This window comes from Neofelis nebulosa, chromosome 4 (assembly GCF_028018385.1).
Source record: "Neofelis nebulosa isolate mNeoNeb1 chromosome 4, mNeoNeb1.pri, whole genome shotgun sequence".
In the NCBI taxonomy this organism is placed as follows: domain Eukaryota; kingdom Metazoa; phylum Chordata; class Mammalia; order Carnivora; family Felidae; genus Neofelis; species Neofelis nebulosa.
In genome coordinates this window covers 7,206,656-7,229,208 of record NC_080785.1, presented here as the reverse complement: position 1 = coordinate 7,229,208, position 22,553 = coordinate 7,206,656, and the positions used below count along the sequence as shown (strand labels likewise).

The 22,553-nt window shown below is 48.1% G+C and overlaps 2 long non-coding RNA genes and 5 other non-coding genes across 8 annotated transcripts in view; 1 reads left to right on the top strand and 6 right to left on the bottom strand.

Moving 5' to 3' along the window:
• LOC131508775 (uncharacterized) overlaps window positions 1-22,493 on the bottom strand; it is a 29,770-nt gene extending 7,277 nt beyond the window's left edge. The window contains exons 1-4 of one of the 2 annotated variants that reach the window (XR_009260142.1): window positions 22,277-22,493; window positions 3,766-3,905; window positions 1,630-1,749; window positions 1,250-1,378 (exon numbers count right to left, since the gene is read on the bottom strand). This is a non-coding gene — a long non-coding RNA (uncharacterized LOC131508775). Of the gene's footprint in view, window positions 1-1,249; window positions 1,379-1,629; window positions 1,750-3,765; window positions 3,906-12,509; window positions 13,845-22,276 lie in introns of those variants that run through there. The other variant, XR_009260143.1, reaches the window with a different exon arrangement.
• TRNAC-GCA (transfer RNA cysteine (anticodon GCA)) lies at window positions 1,410-1,481 on the bottom strand. Its single transcript has one exon. It is a non-coding gene; the product is annotated as a tRNA-Cys (tRNA).
• On the bottom strand, window positions 6,841-6,912 carry TRNAC-GCA (transfer RNA cysteine (anticodon GCA)). The gene has a single exon. It is a non-coding gene; the product is annotated as a tRNA-Cys (tRNA).
• Window positions 10,360-10,431, bottom strand: TRNAC-GCA (transfer RNA cysteine (anticodon GCA)). The gene has a single exon. It is a non-coding gene; the product is annotated as a tRNA-Cys (tRNA).
• On the bottom strand, window positions 14,505-14,576 carry TRNAC-GCA (transfer RNA cysteine (anticodon GCA)). The gene has a single exon. It is a non-coding gene; the product is annotated as a tRNA-Cys (tRNA).
• TRNAC-GCA (transfer RNA cysteine (anticodon GCA)) lies at window positions 16,685-16,756 on the top strand. Its single transcript has one exon. It is a non-coding gene; the product is annotated as a tRNA-Cys (tRNA).
• LOC131508777 (uncharacterized) lies at window positions 20,152-22,199 on the bottom strand. Its single transcript, XR_009260145.1, has 2 exons — window positions 21,865-22,199; window positions 20,152-21,818 (listed from the first exon to the last, which is right to left on the bottom strand). It is a non-coding gene; the product is annotated as an uncharacterized LOC131508777 (long non-coding RNA).
• Window positions 22,494-22,553: the final 60 nt, after the last annotated feature.

The following is a 22,553-nucleotide window of genomic DNA, read 5'->3' as shown; positions in this document are numbered from 1 at the left end:
GGGACTCTCACTTTGCTGGCAGGGCTACTGCCCCGGGACAGTCAGACCACACCCACCTCCCCCCTGCAGGGGACCCCACACTGTCCCCTCCTGGGGCCACAGGCCGTGTGGATTCCAAACCAGACGCACAAAGATTCTGATGGGCCCGAAAGACCCCCTGGTTGTTCTCTGTTACCAGCAGCGAGCGGGCAGCTTCTGCACTTGGCAGGTGGGGGCCGGGGCACTGGACCCTCTGCAAGCAATCCTATCAGTCCTGGTTTAAGACGAAATCCATGGGGACTGGTGGCTTCTGGAGTTGGCTTCTGGTGCTGGTTCCTCCCCATCCTCTCAGAAATCCCCCGTACGGTTTTGGAAGCACCGTTCTCCCCTGAACAAATGCCCCAACTTTCACGCAGGAGACCAGGGAAGCTCTGGTTTCAAGGGAATTTGGCAACCTCAGGATCAAAGTCTGCCTCCGGTGTTCCGCTGGGTCATGTGGTGCCTTAGATTTTCTCAGCACGGCCACTGGAGACCCCGTGTGGCCTTCTGAGCCCTGAACAAAGAAGCTGGACCTCGGATCCAGGCGTTCCCAGTATGTTAGAATCAGCCACCATGTCTCTCGATCTCAGCGGGCTCTTCGGTTCGGTTGGCCCCAGGCAACAATTTATTTAGCTGTTTCATCTCTGTGGACCCTGACCTGCTATACTCCTACCAGGAGGGGCCGACTGGACTTTTACTGACTTCAGCACAACTAGGCCTGGCAGTTAGCTCCCCAGTCCCACATCCGCCCCCAGCCCCCCATTTCTCCAAGGATCTCTTGCTTGCTAATGACTCCCTGTACCCATTTCTCAGTCAGTCATGCACACAGATGCGAACCCAGAACCTGCTTCTGTCTGATGGAAACAGACTAGACGGTCACTGGCAGGCTGGCAGGAGCCCAAGGCCCTGGAGGGAGGGTGGGGGAGCCAGGCTCAAAGGGACCCCAGTGGCCAAAATCACAGCCAAGGGCACAGCAGAGCACCATGCGGGGGCAGAAGCCACTGTATCCCCAGTGGGTGCTGAAGGACCCTCCAGCCCTGCAAAGGCGGCCAGAGCTCTGTATCCTGCAGTGGAATTCACCTGGTAAGGTCTGAGCCGGGTCCTAGGCCCGGGCAGGATTTGGCACGTTGGTTTGGTAGAGCAGGTTGCAAAGCTGTGCTTTCCCCCAAGACTCACTGTTTCGGGTGGGGGTTCGGGTGCTGGGCAGTCAAAGAATAACACAAATACCCACCTGAAGCCACCAGAGAGGCTTGGGTGGTGGAGCCCACTTGAGTGTTGGAGAAACACAGGAGGTGAAACCGAGGGGTCGGGATCCATCTCTTCTCTCCTCAGAGGGGTTTCCAAGTGGGGGACACAACAGCTGTTATAGGGGGGCAAAAGCAGGCATAATAAGGGGGCACCTGGATTTGAACCAGGGACCTCTTGATCTGCAGTCAAATGCTCTACCCCTGAGCTATACCCCCACCTGCTTATAGGTGTCTAATAAACCCTTTAATCCTTCAGAGCCACGCCCTGACTGTCTCTGACTCGAGATGTATTCTTGGTGGCACTCTGCCGTCCTAACACCCCTGCAAACATGCCCTCCCCACTACGCCCACCCCTGCCCCTTACCTCCACTTACAACCTCCTCCTTCCCTCAGCCCCTGGCTGTAGGCACTGGCATTGACCACATTGAGGTTTGCAGCTGGAACATTCTTCAGACTCATCTGCAAGAGCGGGATACAGAACTAGCTGCTCAACAGACAGAGAGGAGGGGAGGGGAGGGGAGGGGAGGGGATGGGAGGGGAGGGGAGGCAGGGCTTGGGCCCCACCTGAGAACCCCTAAGCCAGACTCTCTGGGAAGGGGACGAGGGACAACATGAGCTTCTAACAAGCTCCTGATGATTTGGGAGCTGTTGTGCCCCTCACGGGATAGATCTGGAAAAAAAAAAAAAAAAGTTTGGAATTCAAATCACACCCCAACCAAACTCACTTGGTTTAATGACCAAGTTACCACTAGAATCCACGTTTATGATTAGGGGGCCTCTTTGCACTAAACTGGGCAGGAGACTGAGCTACCCCCTTCCTATCTTCTTTTTCTCCCTTATTCTCTGTCTGTTGCATCGTTCCGTGGGTCAGGCAGCAGAAATAAGCGTGCAGTGCGTGGAAAGCGGTGAGGCAAGAATGAGAGATTTGTGGTCGCTGGAGCACAGACACAGGACCGCGTGATGGCAAACAGGAGGTCAGAGCAAAAAGAAATGCCAACAGGCGACGCGCTGACTGGAACCAGGGACTCCCCGACACAAAGTCAGAGGCTCTGCCCCTGAACTGGGGTTCCTGGTGAGCACCACGTCACCTGTGTGGTTGTGCCCAAGGAGCTATCATGCACTCTCACTTCTCATCCCTAGCAAACTAGTGGGAGCTGACTGCCCGACCTCGTCCAGATAGACCTCTGTCTGACTCTGGACGTATTCTGTCCTTCTCTAGAAACTTCTAGAAATCTTCCCTGCCCAGAGCGCTGCGGCCTCCTCCCCAGTCCCCGTGTGGGGCACTAATCATTGCTTAGAGCTGGAATCTTCCCTCTTTCCTTCCCTCGCGCTCAGGTTTCACTTCCCCAGTCCTCTGCCCCCAGTCCCACTCTGACCCCCTGCAGCATGGGCTCCTCTGAGCTGTCCTACATTGCTTTCTCTGCTCCCTCCACTCTTTTTGTTCCTTACTCCTTGGCTTTAAAGGGAGATGGCCTTACTGGACAAGTCACGGTGCCATGCTGGCCCCAAACCATCAGCCCAGCACAGCCGGATGACTTGGGACCAGGTACAAGGACTCGCTGTTTGGGCACCAAACTCAGGCCTTTACTATCTCCTAGACTGGGACCAGAGGTCCCTTCCTCCTTGGACCTCTCCCCTGGAAGTTACCACTACGAGGCCCAAAGGCCACAGAGATCCCAAGGATGCAGGGAAGGGATCTTTGCAATCATCCAAATTGGCATAGCATATGGAGGCCAAACTAGATGAAAAGCAGACATGCATCTTGAACAGGACGCTTTGCAGATCTGTCTGTACGAGGGGAGGTTAGAAACCGTGTGGGGGGCCAACAAAGGAGTGTTGGCTAAGTCAAGAGTGGTAGCAGCCGCCACCACTCTTCTACAGAGTAGAAGAATACTCTGTATCCACTAAGAAAGGTGTCCTAAAAGCTTTTTTTTATTGGTGTGAAAAAGTCATCTATTCCTTTTGATGTTAAAAACATCATAGAATAGCTTCATCTTTGTAAGAAAACGATATGCAAATTATAAACATCTCTGACATGACCTATTTGCTTTTCTCCATGCAAGTTAGTTTTGCTTTAATAAAAAGCAACAACTTGGGGCGCCTGGGTGTCTCGGCCTGTTAAGCATCCGACTCCTGATTTTGGCTCAGGTCATGATCTGATTAAGTTCAAGCCCCACATCGACACTGCACGGACAGTGCGGAGCCTGCTTGGGATCCTCTCTCTCTCCCTTCCTCTCTGCCCCTCCCCGACTCACACTCTCTCAAAATAAAATAAAACCTTAAAAAAAAGTGCAACAATTCCAATGGTCTGTGTCACTTAAACAGGAGATGCTTCTGTCTGAAAAGAGACTGGTTCCAAAAAGATTCGAAATGGGTCGGTGGAGACAGGTCCCAACTGCCCCGATCCCACCTGCTCCCTTCCTGATGATGTTGTGCCAAGAACCCAGTATCCAGGCTAGTGGTCTCATAGCACAGGGGTATCCAGATTCAGATCTCTGACCTCATTTTGGTGACTCCAATGGTCTTATTTTTTGGAAGAGTTTTTGCATTTCTGCACACCCAGATGGATTTTTCTTACAAAGCTTCTGTTCCTCATCCACTGGGTCAGTCCAAGGATGTCATCATGGTGCATTCCAATTGCTAGAAAGGAAAAAGACAGTAAAGGCAGGTGTATCAGTTGATATTGTGGGTTTCAGCCCTGCGTCGGGCTCTGTGCTGACAATGCAGAGCCTGCTTGGGATTCTCTCTCTCTCCTTCTTTCTCTGCCCCTCCCCAGCTCACACGCTCTTTCTCTCAATATGAATAAATAAACTTAAAAAAAATATAAAAGAACTATTGGAAATACATCACAGAATTGCTAGGAAGCAGAAAATCAGGCTTGGGAAAGGCATGACCACATCAGCCTCAGAGATTACAGCAGCAATCTTAGGAGTTCAGTGTTTTCCTGTTCTTTATCTTTTGCTGAGGCGTCTGTTAAATATCCCTTTGAATTAAGTAACAAGGCTGTTTCCCTTATTACAAAGCTCTACTCATTATTGGATAAAAAACAGAAAGGCCATCACATACATTCAAATGGGAGATGTCACAGTGTGTGTGTGTGTGTGTGTGTGTGTGTGTGTGCGTGCGCGCGTGTGCGCGCGCGCGCACATGCATACATGTGCACACGAGTTAAATATTAGAGAAAAGCTTTGGGGATTATAAAATACAAACACAATATAGAACCATATGTACATGTAGGCAGAACTTGGCAACTAATAACCATCCCCCATGTTCTACCTGACTATTCAGGGAGACCCTTTGTGTCTAAGTATTTTGTCGTTCCTTGCACCATTACCTGGGTAATAGGAACAGTCCCAATAAAGGCTAAAATGAAAGCAAGATGTAGCAACTTGCTTTTTTTATGTTTATTTATTTTTGAGGGGGGAAGGGGCAGGGAGAGAGGGAGACAGAGGATCTGAAGCAGACTCCGTGCAGGGCTCGGACCCAAGATCCCCGAGATCATGAACTGAGCCGAAGTCGGACGCTAAACCGACTGAGCCACCCCGGTGCTCCACCGCTTGCTTTTTGAATTGGAGGAGGGGCCCTGACATGCTGTGAAATGATTCATACAAGAGGCGGGTGAAACTATGAACCCAATAGGATAGAAATTTGACGATCTTGCCTTTGGTTTTCAGCACGTCAGTCATTGAGCAGACGAGCTGAGTGTTGGGCTGGGGTTATTGGGAAGTCTGCCGTCTCCATCTGTGTCCGGAGAAGAGAACACACACATCTTTGCTTCCACTGTACGACTTTGAGCTTCCCGAGACCGTCAGCCTTGGCTTGGCTCTTTCTACTGCTCTATCCCAACACGTGGTCCCTAAAGGTTCTGTCCTTCAGCGGGATCTCTATTCCAAGAACGAGTGGTACTCAGAACCCTTAACCATGGCTCACAGCATAGACACTGACCGATCAGAATGCATGCCAGCCATAAACAGCCATCAGATGCCTGCCCGATGAATAAGCTTCCTCCAACCCATTGGCCAATTGAATCCATGTGATCAGTTCATCAGCTAACTTCCCACTGACAGCCCGTGGGCTCTCAGATTTTCAGCCCTGATGAATCAACTGGACTTCCACCTCCTTCAACGCCAAGTAGGACAGAAAAGCAATTCTATAGCCACCCCACTTTCATGAAGGTCTTTTGCCAGCAGCAAAAGACCCCAAATGTTGTATCGGTCTAGGCACGTGGTTCCAGAAACAGAAACTGGTTCTGCCTGTGGCAAAAGATGAGATGACCACTGTCTGTGTGGCAGAGAGCCTGCAGTGCTGAAGGGAAGGCTGGAGGCGCAGGTTCACGCGAGGCAGGGGCGACCCAAGGGGACTCAGCCAGCCAGGCCCTCGGGCACTGCCAACCCTGGGATTTGTGTCACTCATTCCGAGTGTAGTGTGAGTCAGGAGCACCTGTTTGGCCAGCAGTGCTGGGAGAAAGGGAGAAGGGGAGAAAATCGCCTTTATATTTGGCCTCTGCAGCTGCAAGAGGAGACATTTCTTCCACCAGGGCTCCCATAATTGCACATCCTCAAAAGAGGGAAAGAAGGTTCTAAAGTTGGGAGGGAAAAAGAAAAACAACACACCTGAATTGGAACCAGGGACCTCTAGATTGTCAATCAAACGCTTCATTCAGAAACAACCAGTCTCGTCTAATAAGTGTGTTTCAATTCTGAACTTTAAAGCAGAGTCGAGGGGCACCTGGGAGGCTCAGTCGGTCAAGTAGCTGACTTTGGCTCAGGTCATGACCTCACGGTTCGTGAGTTTGAGCCCCGCGTCAGGCTCTGTGCTGACAGCTCAGAGCCCGGAGCCTGCTTTGGATTCTGTGTCTGCCTCTCTCTCTGCCCCTCCCCCGCTCGCACTGCCCTCCCCCTTAAAAATAAATAAACGTTAACAAGAAATTAAAGCAGAGTTATCAGTTATGGGCAGTCACCACACCTAGCAGTATGGTGCCACTACGATCTGTCACCACCCTAGCATGCCCACACCTTCCCTGCCTTTCCTGCATTCTCTCCCCTCTGCACACCTGGCCGCTCTCCGTGCCTACAGCCCATTGATGTTCACCACCGGAACGTTGTTTAACATTACATAGTGTTGTATGTTCCAAAATACTTACTTGGAACCACTGGATGTTACAATTGAAGTTAGCGGAGGGGTGGTGGGATGTGTGCCTCCCCAAAGCAAAAGTTCCCAGGTACCTCCTCTGTCCGACTAAATCATAATCCCTAGGGCTCATCTGTTTTGTTTTGTTTTTTTTTTTTTTTAACTAAGGTCCCTAAGTGCGTGCAGGCAGGCTGGGTAACCTGTGATCATAAGGTAAAGTTTGAAGAGGAACTTAGGACCTTCTGTCACACATACGTCATTCTTAACAGCTCCATGACATGTGCCGCATCCCAGAAGTCACCTGAGAAAAGGAAGGTGGCAATGGAGAGGACTTTCCAATAAGCAGGAAGTCACCTGAGAAAAGGAAGGTGGCAATGGAGAGGACTTTCCAATAAGCAGGACCCTAACTTAGGTCACTTATTTGTCAATAAGGTTAGCCACCTACAGGGGGCACCCGGATTTGAACCGGGGACCTCTTGATCTGCAGTCAAATGCTCTGCCCCTGAGCTATACCCCCTTACTGTGGTCCTGCTCCTCATTAGCATAGTTAACCTGTGACACCACGCCCAAGCATTCCACAGTGTCCTGTACATTCTATTCACTCTTGGTCAGCCAATGAAACTGGCAAGCCCACTAGAAACTGACTGGAGACCACCCTCTGGCCAGGAGTTCACCCTTCCTTCCCCCCCCCCCCCCCCCCCCCACCACCCAGAGCTTCTGGCTGGTCAAATAGCACTTTTCCATTTTGAAGCCACAATCTGAATTCCTCCCATAAACTGCAATCTCCTCCTCACCCCTTGCTCAGTACCTGGGGGGTGGGGAGAAGGGAGAGGAAGTGTAGGAATCAGGCCTGTTATGTCCATAATAACACTTCATAACAAACCATCCCCAAATTCAGATGCATGCAACAATAAGCATTTCTTTTCATGTTCATAGGGTCAGCAACATGGGTGACAACAAGTAGATCTAGTCTGAGCTTGACCTGGTGGCCCTGCTTCAAGCCGGAGGTCCATCTGTGCTTGGTTTCTTTCTTTCTTTTTTCTTTTTTTTTTTCCTGTGCTTCATTTCTTTATGTGAGTTGGGCACAGGTCTGCTCCAAGTCTGTTTCTTCCTGGGTCCAGGTTGGAAGAGTCACAGCTAGCAGGGAAAATTTTCTCATGGCAGTGGGAGAAATGCAAAAAGGTCAAGCCCAAGCACGCAAGCAGATTTCAAGCCTCTGTTAGTATCACACGTGCTAATATCCCATCAGTGAAAGCAAGTCTTAGGACCTACCCTTAAATCAAGGGCAGGGATATCTATCTTTTTTTTTTTTTTTTTTTTTTTTTTTTTAGAGAGAGAATGTACATGCAAGCAGGGGAGGGGTAGAGGGAGAGGGACAGGGAGGGAGAGAATCTCAAGCAAGCCCCATGCTCAGACTAATGGAGGGCTCGATCTCACGACTGTGAGACCATGACCTGAGCCAAAATCAGGAGTCAGATGCTTAACTGACGGAGCCACCCCAAACCTGTTCCACTTCTAATGGGAGGATGTGAAAAGTCTTGTGGCAAAGGGCACACATAGAACAAGTGCAGAACTGGCACCAACATTTTAATCTACCATCGTCTGCCCTCTTGGTCATAATTACTTAAATCTCTTCCACGTGCATAAGGTGCTCAGCCTCATCCCAAAGCCCCCAAAGCCTCATTCAGTCAGACGAAGTCCAGGATCTTATGATATACGTTAGATCCAGATGAGGCTTCTCTCAATCCAGAGACCTATAAGCTTAAGAAACAAATTATCTACCACTCATACACCCAAAGTCCAGCGATGGTGCAGGAACAGACTTACGGCAGTAAATGTTTACGTGCAATGACTGGTCACAACGGGAAACACACACGGTCATAGACATTGAAATGCTAGGCGTAAGTGGCCACGCTCCCCTTTTGCCTTTTGTTACAGACAGAGCCTCCTTCTAGATACCAAATTCAGTATTTGCCAGCCTTTTTACAATAATATTGTATAACAAACCACCCCAAAACCCAGTGGCACACAACATATGCATTCCAGCAGTAGGGAATATTCCTTGAGTCGGCTCTGGTTCTGCTACCTAGGGAGAGCTCCCTGCCCACTGTTCTGCATGACTCATGGGCCCACCCTCTAAGACGTCTTCCTTTTTTCCTTCCTCCTTCTCTGAAATTTCTGGAGAGACCATTGGAAAACATGTCCTTTGTTGTGGCTAGGCATTCTTCTCAGTTTGCTTCTCCCTATGGAATGCTGGAAGCCCAGGCCCTTTTATTCTCCAGTCTTGGTAACTTTTTTGTCCAGGCTAGTAATGTTTTCGCCAATACAGCTCTCTCAAGAAATGTGTGGGTTTTCTATGTATTTGACTCCACATGCCGAAAGCCATGACCACAATTCTCTTTGATGTATGCTCTCCCTCCAGCTCAATTATAAGTACTTGGGCACATCCTTAGTCTTTCTAGGAATACTTTTGTCCAGCTGAGAGGATATACTTAGTATCGGCTTAATTCTTCAGTGCTCTTAATGAGGTACATCTAAGCTATGAGCACATTAAGCTTGATTTGGTTTGGGGCTATGTCTTACTGGAAGGCTCTGGATTTAGCCTTTTGGCTAAAGTGATGTAATAACAGCCTCGCCTTTGTTTTGGACGGGATGGTTTTATTTTTCTCACTACGCAATTCTGAGCTATCTAGATTGCCTCTAAATACTGACTGCAAACCAGTAAGTTGTCTTCTGAACTCAAATCTTTTTTTTGCAGTACCTTATCAAAAACAGCCTGTAACAAAACAGCTCATGCATTCAGTATTTTTCTTCGTAATATCCTACCGCTAACACTACAAGTTCAAATGCATTTTCTGCCTTCCAGGTTATCATGAGCCCGTTTTCCCTGCCCTCAATAATAGTTACCCCACTAACTTCCCACTAATTCCCCATGCTTCATCATAAAGACATGTCATGTACTTTAGGCTTTTGTTATAGCAGGAGGCCCCTTCTGTATGTCAATGTCAGTATTTTCCAGTCGTATTCATAAGAGTGTTGCAAAAACGCCCCAAAGCATTGACACAGGACAATAAACATTTATTCTCATGCTCATGGGTTAGAATATTGAATGAGAATCAATTGATAGAGGCTGGGCTTGGCTGGGTAAGCCCGCTTCAAGCTGTGGGTCCAGAGGGCGTTGGCCTTTCTAGGTGAGTTGTGCTTAAGGTTGGACCACGTGTGTTCTTTCTGCGGCCCAGGCTGAAGGGGCAGCAGCTCACAGGATAAACACATCTCACAGTAATGGCAGAAATGCCAGAGGGCACACTCAAATTTGCAGGATGATCTCAAGCCCCCGCTTGCATACACCTGCTAACATCCTGTTGGCACTCACACGATGTGCCAGTTATCAATTTTTTGACTCCTGGGTCCAAATTCATGCTTCTATACCTGCCCTACAATAACGGACTGGCTTCCCTACGCCTTTCTCCTTAAGCGAGCACAATGCTAAGAGCTGTCAGTAGAGGGCGCCAGAGGGATGTTGCAGGAGAAAAGGGGCTTGTCTCCCTCTTTCCTGCTACGTGTTGTTTTGTTTTGTTTCGTTCTTCGTTTTTTTGCTTTTCCTTCCCCTTGGTCTCTGCTGCAGGGTTGGTCAGTGGTGTGGGAGTGTGAGGACCCAGGCACGCACTCGGGGAATGAAGTCCCGCGGTGGACCCAATAGCCCCAGCTGGGCCGGTGACCATCACCCTGGGCCCTCCCAACTCCGTGTGTGCACCTGCCGGCGCCGGCCACATGGCTGGTCTCTGCCCCTCAGAAATTTGATACCAGGAACCTACCATACTTCAGTATGTCAAGGGAGAAAGGACACCTGAAAAAACACCAGGGCCTGGGGAAAAGAGGTGGGGAGGGCAACTGATGACATTGTATAGAATGTGGTAGCTGGGAAGCCACTCCTCTACGAGAGGCAATAAAGCAAAGCTCCAGCAGGGGGCACCCGGATTTGAACCGGGGACCTCTTGATCTGCAGTCAAATGCTCTACCCCTGAGCTATACCCCCTTGCATGGAATGAGGTCCTCTTTACATTATTTCACCTGTGACGCCGCACCAAACATTCCATAGGGCACTGTAAGTTCTGTTCATTCCTGGTCGGCCTGTGAAGCCGGCAGGTGCACCGCAACTCACTAAAGACGGCTATGCAGCCATAACACTGCCTTTTCGATTCCCCAGAGACCCTTCGCTTGTCTCCTAGCACTTTTCCACTACAGCCACACCTGAACTGCAGGAGGCACCAGGTTTCTGTGGACCCCAGCCCCCCCATCCTTCCTTTCTTCCCTCCTCCCTCAGCTACACCTGCTCTGCCCCATCCTCCCCAGACTCACCCTTGCTTGCTCTCTCGCCCGTTTTGCTTCACATCTTCCCCCGTCTCCCCAGCCCAATCCCCTCCTGAGGCAGTCTCCCAGCGGCTTGGTTGGGCCCTAGAGAGGCAGGAGCCCCTGAATCCTTCCGGCAGCACAACAGATGTCAGACACAACTAGCTAGAGGAAGCTAGCGAGAGGCATAAAGGCTGCTATTTGGAGACCCACAGCCCTGGCGCAAGGATCCCTGGTTTATGGTCAGAGATCGCTCTTTCTTCTCCCCACGGGCAGCAGAGCCCAGGCCCTGCAGGTACCCACGCCCCCACCCCCACTCCCTCCCCACTGCCGACCCTCACTCACATAGGGAGGACACACACCAGTCCTTCCTAAAAGGCACCAGCACAGTAACCTATGTTCTATTACATGGCATCAGAGACCAGTGAGATTCACTTTTCAGAGACCACAGAGGATACTGAGCTATGCAATGGAAAATGCGGTAAAAGAGGGGAGATTCTTGACTCGTTCCTGTGCAGCTTACTTGGATCATTACTGCGTTACACGGATAACATGTTTCACTTCAAAAATAGAATGTAAATTCGAAATAAGTATTCCAGTGAGAACAAAGCAGCGCCCCATCCAGGATGTTTCTAACATAATCAACCTGCTACCATGTTGCTGGCTGTTTGCCGGCCCTATAAAACACCATCTTTTTATTAAGGGAGGTGATTGGAAAGCTGGGCACCCTTCCCTGGGGTGGCCACGTTCCCCGGTGAGTCGAAATCCATTAGGCAGAGCTGGTTCCTAGCCTCCCTGCCCGAAGTTCTGGCCTTTGTTTCTGAGGCCATTGAATAAGCCCGGGATGGATGTGAAGATCCCACTCTTTTCCGATTCGTGTCCTATCTTTCATGCATGTGACAAAGATACTGTTAATTTAACTGACATTATAAGTCAGTAACCCACAGGATCAAACCCTACTTTTGGCGGGAGGCTTTTTCAGTTATTTAGGGGTAAGAGATCAGACTGTCTGTGCTTGGCGCTGGGTAGAGGGTTTACACATTTGACCTGCCTTTTATTTCTCTGAGTCCCAATGCCAATAGAATTAGCCACTTTAATATATATTTTCTTACTGTTTTATTTATTTTTGACAGAGAGAGAGAGAGCGCGAGACAGAGCATGAGCGGGGGAGGGGCAGAGAGAGAGGGAGACCCAGAATCCGCAGCAGGCTCCAGGCTCCGAGCTGTCAGCACAGAGCCCCACGCGGGGCTCGAACTCACGGACCGTGAGATCATGACCTGAGCCAAAGTCGGATGCTCAACCGACTGAGCCCCCCCAGGCGCCCCTAGAATTAGCCACTTTACTGTATGGTGTCCCCTGGTGTTCTTAGCACATCAAGGCCTGGCTCTCATCATGCACTTCCTTCCACATGACACTGGCAATATTCAACTTGCCTGCTTTGTCAGTGTGTGTCAATGACTGCCGGGTCCCAATTTGTGAATAACTAGCCAGATGTTCACTGCTTTTAGCCCCAACAAGACCAGATGACCGATGTCATGTCCCCTTCACCTCCTGCACCGAACTCTGGTATCAATTTTCGCACTGCCAGCATTCTGTCTCAAAAACAGAAACTGATAATGGTTAAATGAAACAAACAAGGAAATTACTGGCACAATGACAAAAATCTCAGACCACTAAAGGAAACCTAGAGATCTATGCTCAGAAAATGGGCAGAATTAAAGGACAGCCGGGCGGGGGGGGGGGGGGGGTGTCAGGATTATTTACCTCCAAACAGCATCCTGGTTAGGGGGCTGATAATGCCCCCACTGTGCACCAGCTGCAGCCATCAGCCCCGCTGCCAATGCCAGAGCAGTGCCCCCCCCGGAGTAAATTCCAGACTCTTCCTGCTTGTGTGTACCTCATTCCATGTCCCAAGTCTCCATCACGTGCATGGGATCGGCTAAGCCCTGCTGGGGTTTGTGGGAGGGCAAAGTCTGGTACTTTTGCCTTTTGTAGTATAGTTACATCCTGGTTTCCACCAGCCATGCACAGCTCTGGATCCCCCCAAAATGGAAAGGAATTTCAAACGTTGAGGGTGTAAGATAGTTACAAATACGTACCACAAGTATCATCAGTGAGACTGAATCAATGGCAGGATGAGGAATGGAGAAAATTGTGTAGTGCTACCAGAGACTGGGGGAAGCTTTCTAGCAAAGGCCTGACCTGCTGCTCCTCTCTTCCCCCCCCCCCCTTTTTTTTTTAAATTCTAGTGTAGTTAACATACAGTGTCATGTTAGTTTCGGGTGTCCTGTGTAGTGATTCAACAATTCTATACAATACTTGGTGCTCATCAAGGTATGTGCACTCTTAATTTCTCTCTCCTCTTCTTGCTGGAAGATGCAGTTATTGGGAATGCCAACACCAAGTCTAAATAGAAACGACAGCAAGCCCATACCATGGAATATTATTCAGTGATTAAAAAAGAAATGAGCTGTCAAGCCACAAAAAGACATGGAAGGACCTTAAGTGACTATAGCTAAGTGAAAGACGCTGACCTGAAAAGGCTATATACAGTATGCTTCCAACTGTATGACACTCTGGGAGAGGCAAAACTATGGACAGTAAAAACATAGGTGGTTGCCAGGGATTGCCGGGAGGGGAGGGATGAATAGGGAGAGCAGGGGGGATTTTTTAGAACAGTGGAACTATCTTTCATGATGCTAGTAATTGTGGATACATGGCATTCTGCGTTGGTCAAAACCCATAAAACTGTAGGAGTCTGACTGTAAATTACAGGGTATTAATAACGTATCAATATGCATTCACCAATTTTAACAAATATACCACACTAGTGCAAGGTGTGAATGACGCGGAAACTGGGGCGGGGGGGTAAGGTGAGAGGGTATAGGAGAACTCTCTGTACTTTCTGCCCAGTTTTTCTGTAAACTGGAAACTGCTCTAAGAAATAAGGTCGGCAACATACATATTTTTAATGACAGCAGGTGGGGACTCCCTGAATTGCGAATCAGAGACCACGTGATCTGTGTTCAAAGGACCCACCGAGGAGCCAGGGCACCTTGCCCCTGCCCGCAATCGGTATCCAGAGCTCTTAGCATAGCAAGTCGCCCACGTCTTCCGTGGGCTCGCCTCAAGCCTGGGGGTGGGGTGGGGGTGGGGTCTGCTGAATGGCGGAGGGGCCCCTTTCCTGCCAGGCCTCCCTCTGCACCTGGCAGCTTCTCAGGCCCCTGCCCAGGGCACCGGCTTTGAGAATCATACACATTTAGGCGAAAGGCCCTTTAAAAATCATCCAACGTAGTCTTGCCCCACACGCGTCCGTCAGATCATCTAGAGCGGGTGGGGTTGGAGGAGATAGGGGGAAGGGCAGAAGGGTGCCAGGTTTTCCCGATGGGCCCTGCCCAGGCCTCCCGCATCAGAGTCCCGGCTCCGAGGCCTGTGATGTCTCGCGGCTGCGGCTTCTGTGTGCGCCCCGGCCTCCTGCCTGCTTACTCACTCGAAAGGAGAAACAGTGCCTGAGATCACCAGACGTACACGTGGGCCAGAGGGTCGTGGCAAAAAGGTCTGTTTCTGGGCGGGCAATGCAATTTTCCCGCAGCAAACCATTTCCCGAAGCAGGAGATGCCCTTTCCGGCCTTTCCTCCCGCTTCCACTTCCGGTCTGCTGAGCCGTCCACAGGAAATCAGCCCAATTAAAAAGCCGCCGAATTAATAGGTAGGGTGAAACCACTGCCGGGACCCAGGATGACGCGGAAAGAAAATCTCCAGGGGGCACCCGGATTTGAACCGGGGACCTCTTGATCTGCAGTCAAATGCTCTACCCCTGAGCTATACCCCCACACACAATGTTGACTTCTAACTGACGTCTTTTAACCTGTTGCAATACCCAGGTACCTCCCAGGACACTGCGACTGTCTTTCACTCAGGGGGCCTGCAGAACCTCATCGTTCAGAGTGATGCCCTGAGTGATGAAGCTTCCCCTTCATTTCCCACAGAGCTCGGTTCTTGTTTGATTTTCCTCTACTGTGCGAAAGCAGTTATCACTCAACCATCTTGTCCCTTGGTTCTAGTACCGCCTTTATTGCCTTATTATAATCAGGAAAACATTCTTCTTTTAAAAAGCTGTATATTCAAGTGAAAATATATACATAAGTAAAAGAAAGTAAAATTAAATAGATCTAACGGGCAGATCTGTATTTTAGTAGACCTTCCCCCCACCCCGCATCTCTCCCCAAAGTAAAAAACTCAAACTATATCTCAAATCACCACAGCCCCAAATGTACTGCTTGCATTGTTAAATGTCTATGGATTTAAAAAACATAAATATTTTCAGATTAAGCCCGGGATGGTCATAATTATCAAGGATTGTCTGAAATGTATATTTTCTAAATCATGGAGTTCCTTCCTTTACTGTATGTGCTATTAAAAAAAATAATAAGTTGTAGTTGAGAATTATAATCCAAAGTAGTAAGCACTGATATGCATAACCTTTTAGCTGTGTAGACACTTGAACCATGGCATTTTGAAATTAAAACTTGGGGCGCCTGGGTGGCGCAGTCGGTTAAGCGTCCGACTTCAGCCAGGTCACGATCTCGCGGTCTGTGAGTTCGAGCCCCGCGTCAGGCTCTGGGCTGATGGCTCGGAGCCTGGAGCCTGTTTCCGATTCTGTGTCTCCCTCTCTCTCTGCCCCTCCCCCATTCATGCTCTGTCTCTCTCTGTCCCAAAAATAAAAAAAAAAAAAAAAAAAACGTTGAAAAAAAGAAATTAAAACTTTCTTTTCTCTTTGGTGAGATGAATAATTGAATAAAGTTGTCTTTATTGATATTTTATGCTATTATAAAATAAATATTTTTTACAGATGAAGAAAAACAACCTCCAGCCTAGGATTCTGAACCCAGGTAAACTAATATTTAAGCACGAGGGCAAAGGAAGGGCTTGTCAGTTGGGCAAGACCTGAGCGCGTGTATTAGAGCAGAACCCCACCATCCACAGCGGACAGAGAAAGGAGATGAGCCCTGGGGAGAAACAGGGACATGAAAAGTCCGTGGGTGACCCTCCAGTGGTACCTGCAGCCTCCTCCCAGAGCCAGCATCTCACACCTGATACCCTCATGCAGAGAACTAACAGGCTTCTCACACCAAACACAGAGGGAAGCGAATGAAGAGTTCTCACTCCCAACCAACTCCCTGCTCCATCCGTGGTGCCCACCTAAGTGCAAGGATTTCCCCCAGCAACCAGGGCCAAACACCTGCCAGCCACTGTTGGGTCACCTCTTTCTTTTGCCTCCAAAGCCGGCAGCGAGGCCTGTGGGCTCCGCTGTCAGATGTGTCTGCATCTGAGCGGTTCTCTTGGCCCCCCACTGGGACCTGCGGTCAAGGACCAGGGTCCGGCTCCCACCTGGCCCGTCCTGATACTCTCCTCACAGGTCTCCCCCTTCTGTTCCTCCCCTCCTCCTATTTCCACCCAGATGATTGTTTCAAACATGAGTGAGACCACATTTCCTGCTCTGCTCAGTAGCTTACCGCCCTCCTTAGAACAAAATCCAAGGGCATGCTATAGCCTATGGAACCCAGGGTTCTAAACCCAAAGTCAGGAAGAGTGGATCCAGGTTCTGATCCTATTAATAAAGGGCTTTCTGTGGTAGGAAGACTAGTAATCTTGAATCTCTGTAATCAGATGCCCACCGTGAATGGCATAGAGACTAGCGACTCTGGGGCCCCTTCCAGCTATAAATGTCGGTGTCAGTGCTTTTCCAGAAAAAGCAGGGAGGTAGCTATAGGGAGGAGAAACTGTTGCTTGTTTTGCATCAGAGAGATAAAATTGTAGTGAGGAAGGCTTGGCAGCTTCCAGGAGGCCCAGCCAATGAATGTTTGTAGTGAAAATTTATAGGGATGTTGGGTGTGGCTACACAGGTAAAAGGTATTACTTAGGCCCCAACCTATATCAGGGGGTATAGCTCAGGGGTAGAGCATTTGACTGCAGATCAAGAGGTCCCTGGTTCAAATCCAGGTGCCCCCTGCCGGCCCTCACTTTTGTTCATTGAAGCTGCTATTAAAGATTCAGCTCCTTTCCCTAATAGGGAGCCTCAGGATACTAAGACTTTCCAAATCTGGAGGAAAAAAAAAGTCAGGGATAACTTAAAGCTTTGTCACCAAGCACCACAGCCCCAGAGTGATAGATTCCTCCAACTCTGACTTCATGTTTCACTTACTATGGGTCTTTTTCCGTATAGGCTTAGGATTATTTTGTCTACATGTTTTCATTGCTCCAGTCTGTGGTATGCTGGTAAATATTTAACAACCAGCTCTTGGGGGAAGAGCATGGCTGATTTTTAGTGTTTTCCAGTTTCACGGTATAAATAATCTCACCATGGCCAATTTCAAGCTACAAACGTAAGATCACTGAACATGGAATTGGGAAGGTGTGCTAACAAGTGACTCTCTGGAGCAAGATCGGCTCTAGCACACCACTGTCCCTAATCTGTCTTCCCCAAAGAGGCAGCAATGGACTCTTTGACCCCTACTCTATCCTCACGATGCTGACTGACATCAGAGCAGTGGCTGATATCCATCTGATCGTCCATGGAATCATCCATTCGCTCAAGACATATTTGATTCCTACTCGAGGCCGGACACAGGGAAGACAGAGCTGAGCAAGAACCATCTGTGGTGAGTAGAACAGCCACATGAAGAAACGGTCAAGTGAATAACAAGAATAAGCTAAACAGAGGAGAGGGTTATTTTATTTTATTTTGTATTTTTTGGAAGAGAGTGCTGTTTTAACATAAAAGGATTTCTGATACCAGAAATATGCTAGATTAGATCATCTAAAATTCCTCCTACCTCAAAGCACCCAGAAATGCAAGATAAAATATAGCAAATATCCTTTCGTAAGTATAACTGAGCTGTCATGACAATAAAGGGTGTCTTGGGGGTGGGTGGGGGGATGAACTAAAGTTGTGACCCCAAGAATGCCCATGGCTGTGGTGAGACAGCCTAGGTGTTGAGTTTTAACAGCCATGTGGATCCAGAAGGTTAGGTCTAGACTTGGAATCCCCTCCCCCATGTAAAGTCAGACTCTCAGAGTCGCACCATTAGTAAAAGGGCGGGCTAGTAAAACACCAGCACAAGTAGACAAGAGGTCCTTGTCTTTTCAGGGGGGAGGGGATAATTCCCCTGAAAATTCATAACTACAAAGCTATTCTTGTTAGAACTTTGAATTTACACTGCCTGCAGGGTTGAGAAATTCCCCAAGCTAAAAGTTAACAGAAAAAATGTGCCCAGGCTAACAATGATTGTGGGGTACCCAGAAGAAGCAAACACAAACTCTGAAGGGCACATCAGCAAACCAGGCCCCACAGAATTCCCACAGATGAAACCTGGCTTCAAACGGGTTCACAACTCAAAATAATAAAACATATGAGGATCAGCCAACCATGAGTGAAAGCCATCAGACAAAATAAAGGATGTCAGATAAGAGAATTATCATATAGATACTATGAAGTAAGTATGGTTAAAATTATTATTATTTTTTTAAATGTTTATTTATTTTTGAGAGAGAGCAAGCGAGCAGGGAAGAGTCAGAGAGAGACGGTGTCCGAAGTCGGACACCCAACCCACTGAGCCACCCAGATGCCTCAGTATGGTTAAAATTATTAAAGACATAGGAAATTGAATATATAGGAATATGTGACTTTTAAAAAGATGAAGCAGACTCATATAAAATGAAAAATACAGGGGCGCCTGGGTGGCTCAGTTTGTTAAGCATCCGACTTCAGCTCAGGTCATGATCTCATGGTTTGTGGGTTCAAGCTCCACATCGAGCTCTGTGCTGACAGCTCAAAGCCCAGAGCCTGCTTCAGATTCTATGTCTCCTCTCTCTCTCTCTGCCCCTCCCCTGCTTGTGTTCTCTCTCAAAAATAAATAAACATTAAAAAAAATTAAAATAAATAAATAAAATGAAAAATACAATAACTGAAATTAATAGTATAATAGTGGGTTAGACAGAAGAGAGATTTGTGAGTGAAATAGAATATAAATCTTAAAAAACTACCAAGAGTGAAGCACAAAGTTCTAAAAAAATGCAAAACAAAAAAGAGTGGTTAAGAGAGGTGCAGAATAAAGACAAATGTCAAATATGAATTCTGCAAGTATAAATTATAAGGAGGAAGAGCAATATTAAATAATACGATAGCTGAGAAATTTCCAGACTTGTACAAAGACCTCAGATTTAGGAATAAGTTCTGAAAAAGATAAATTCACACCCAGCACATTGCAGTGAAACTTCATAATACCATAGACAAAGGGATGATCTTAAAGGTGGCCAAAGAGAAAAGACAAATCATGTACAAAGGAATAATAATTAGAATGACAGCAGACTTTTCAACGGAAACAATGATGGTTGAAAACAATGGAATGAAATCTTACACGTCAAAGACTGTAAGTTGTAATTCTCTACTCAGCTCAACTATCATTCAGGTGTGGAAGAAATATAACTGAAGGCTTTTAGTTCTAAGATTTCCTTGCTGAAAGAACTTTAAAACTTGTAATTCAGAAAGAAGAACACTGAATTCAGAAGGAAGGAAAAAGAGGCAAAAGAAAAAATAGTGAACAAAGATACCAGTGAGCACACTGGTAAATCTAAATAGCACAGATTAAACAAGACGAAAAATGAATTGCGGGGTGCTTAAAAATAAGACTGAACTAAAGAGAACAATTACACAGAAGACAAGGGCAATGATGTGATTGAATTAATATATTAAGGTCCTTCAATTGTGTGAAAGGAGGGTGGAAATGCTAATTAATGTGAGACTGTATCAGATCAGGTGGTGTGTGTGTAAAAATTTAGAGTAACCCCTAAAAGTATAGAAAAAGAAGACTAAATTAGATAAATTTCAAATTAATAGAAAGAGGTGAATCAAGGTAAATTCATCAAAGGTGAATAAAGAAAAAGTGATCAATCCAATACAAGAATGGAAAGAAAGGCATAGAAAAAATCAGAATAAATAGAAAGCACAAAATAAGATGGTAGAAATGAATCAAAATATATTACTAATCACAATAAATGCAAATGGACTACTTGCCAGTTAAGATAGAGGTTGTCATTATGGATTCAACAACAAACTCTAGCTACATGCTCTTATAAGACACCACCTGAATCATAAATATACAGAAAGTTTGAAAGTAAAAGGATGGGAAAATATATATCAAACAAATACTATCCAGAATAAAGTTAGTTTTGCTATATCATTATCAAATGAAATGAATTATAGATTAAAAGTACTATTACGGCAAAGAGTATTACCTCATAATAGTAAAATGGACTGTCCCAGGAAAACACAATTCTATACTGTATACACAGTATCAAAATATATAAAGCAAAAAGTATCAGAAATACAGGGAGAAACTGACAAATGCACAACATAAATAGATTTTAATACATCATTCTTAGTAACTGATACATCGAGAAGCAAAAAATGGTAAGATGGAGAGGACACAACACAATCAGTAAGCTTGATTTAACAGATCAAACTAGATCCTACAACCAACATTAGCACATACATGCTCTTTCAAAACAAACACAGAACAGTTTCAAACGTTTATTACATCCCTGACTACAAAGCAAGTCTCAGAAAATCATAAACAAAAAGAACATCACATACTATATTCTCTTAGTACAAGGTAAAACTCAATAAGGAAAAGAAAACTTTGAAAAGGACCCATACATTTGGAAACTAAAAAGTACGATTCAATAACCTCGTGGATAGAAAAAGAAAATAATGAAAACCAGAAAATATTTTTAAATTGCAGCCATTTTCACGTGGAGGAGTGGACAGTACCATTTATCTTTAGGAGGAAGCTGGCCAATTTGTTTGGGAGAACTACAGCTGGCTAATTCACCAAAAGCCAATTCACACAATGGCCAGGTAGCCAAAGGCCAAATATGATGAAACTAGACCACTGAATATCAATTTGCTGAAAACCAAACTGAATGATTGAGAATCTTTAAAAAATGTGTTCCAGCTACACTCCTGCCTCTGTCTCTGTGCTGAGCCGCCAAACACACACTTCCAATGGAATTCAGGAGAGTTCTCCACAACCACTTTGCAATGCAGATACAGAGGCAGGGCTGGATGTAGGAACAAGGTCAGAGGTACAACTGAAAGAGATAGGAAGGAGGTTCCTCAAGCACTGGGAGAGCTGGCCACTCAGCAGATTGAGCTTCGGCAAACTGGTCATTGAGCAGACTGGAGGCTGGCAAATCTTAGTGACTGCTGACCCAGTCTACAAAGGGGAGTCTCGGCCTGGTCGGGTAGGGGGCGGTTGAGTCAAAGAGATGCCAAGACTCTGTACATGCTATAATAAAGGTGTGTCTTGGGTGGAGAAATTACTTTTTTCTAAGTTGAGGGATTTTAGAGACTGAGGGTGGGGCGAGGGGAGGCAATGGGAGAAGGGACACCCTGGCTACTGGGAGGAAACCTACCTCAGCACGAATACTGGGCACACAGCACAGGCAAGGGGTTTACCACAAGGGGCTACGACCTTTAGGGATCCCGAGATCAGATGCTGAACTTTAAGCTTTCCTTTTCCATGCGGTGAAACCGTTGTGATATCTTCAAACACTCCCACAGCGGATTACACACGCACACACTCACCGGTCTGAATTGGGGTTGCCGATTCTTTAGGCACGAAGGCCGGGCTTGGCCCTGGGTATGAAGCTGGGCAGTGACTGAGAGTGGTCTCCCCTGGAGGCCTCTCCTTGAGAGGCCAGGCCAAGGATGTCAACACTGTACCCCAGAGTTCCTGGAGGTGACCAGCAGCAAGGCCAGCGGAGACCTATGGCAGGCCAGAGCTGCTTCAGGGACCAGCACTGGGACTGCTGGGCCAGAAATTCTCTTTCCCCAAATATTCCAGAGGAAGAGCCTGTGGGGGATGGGAGCGGGGGAAGCCGGTTCCCGGGGCTGTGGGCCTCTCCGCTTGGCTGGACCCGTGCCTCTGTCTCCCAGAGCCGGTTTAGCTCCATATGCCCACCTTCTCTGAGCTGTTTTAACAGGGGGTGGTCCCCCAGGGTCGGAATGAGGCTCCTTGTGCTCAGCAGGGATCCTCCCCCTGCCCCCAGCCCACCACGTCCTTGTGCTCAGCAGGGATCCTCCCCCTGCCCCCAGCCCACCACGTCCTGACCAGAATGGTGGGGCCCATGCTTCATTCACTCATCACACATTTATTTGAGGACCGCCTACGTTCCAGAAACTTCTGGGGTCACCTAAGTCAACCAAATAGGCCAGCAATTGGTCACACTGGCCCGGCTCAATGCTACCGCAAGCGAGGGAGCGGGGTGGCAGATCTGAGGATGCGCGGGGGTCCGGCTGCCACTCCGACTCACCCCCGACCACGCGGCCCGCGCCGTCCGGCCTGCAGTCACCTCTTCACCCCTGCGTCCGCTTCCCCCCCCCACACCTCCCCGTGGCCTCGGAAACGGTCGGTTTACGGGATGTGACCTCTGGGAGAGGCGGGTCCCTTTTCAACAGAGCATCCCCACCTGGCACGGAGGATGCGCTCAGTAAATGTTGGATGCAAGAGTGGATGACGGATGGATGATGGATGAATGCGTTCCCGCGTGCGGACACACCCGGAGGCTGGCCACCAGGCGGATCCCGGCGCGGAGTCCCTCCCTGCAGCCTCCCGGGGTAGTGAGCCGAGCAGGTGGGGAGGGGACTTCAAGGAGGCCGCCCCCGACTCTGTCGCGCTGCGGGTGCCGCGGCGCCCTCTGGGAAGGGTAGTTCGCGCCTGCGCCCAGCGGGCCGCCGAAGCCGGGG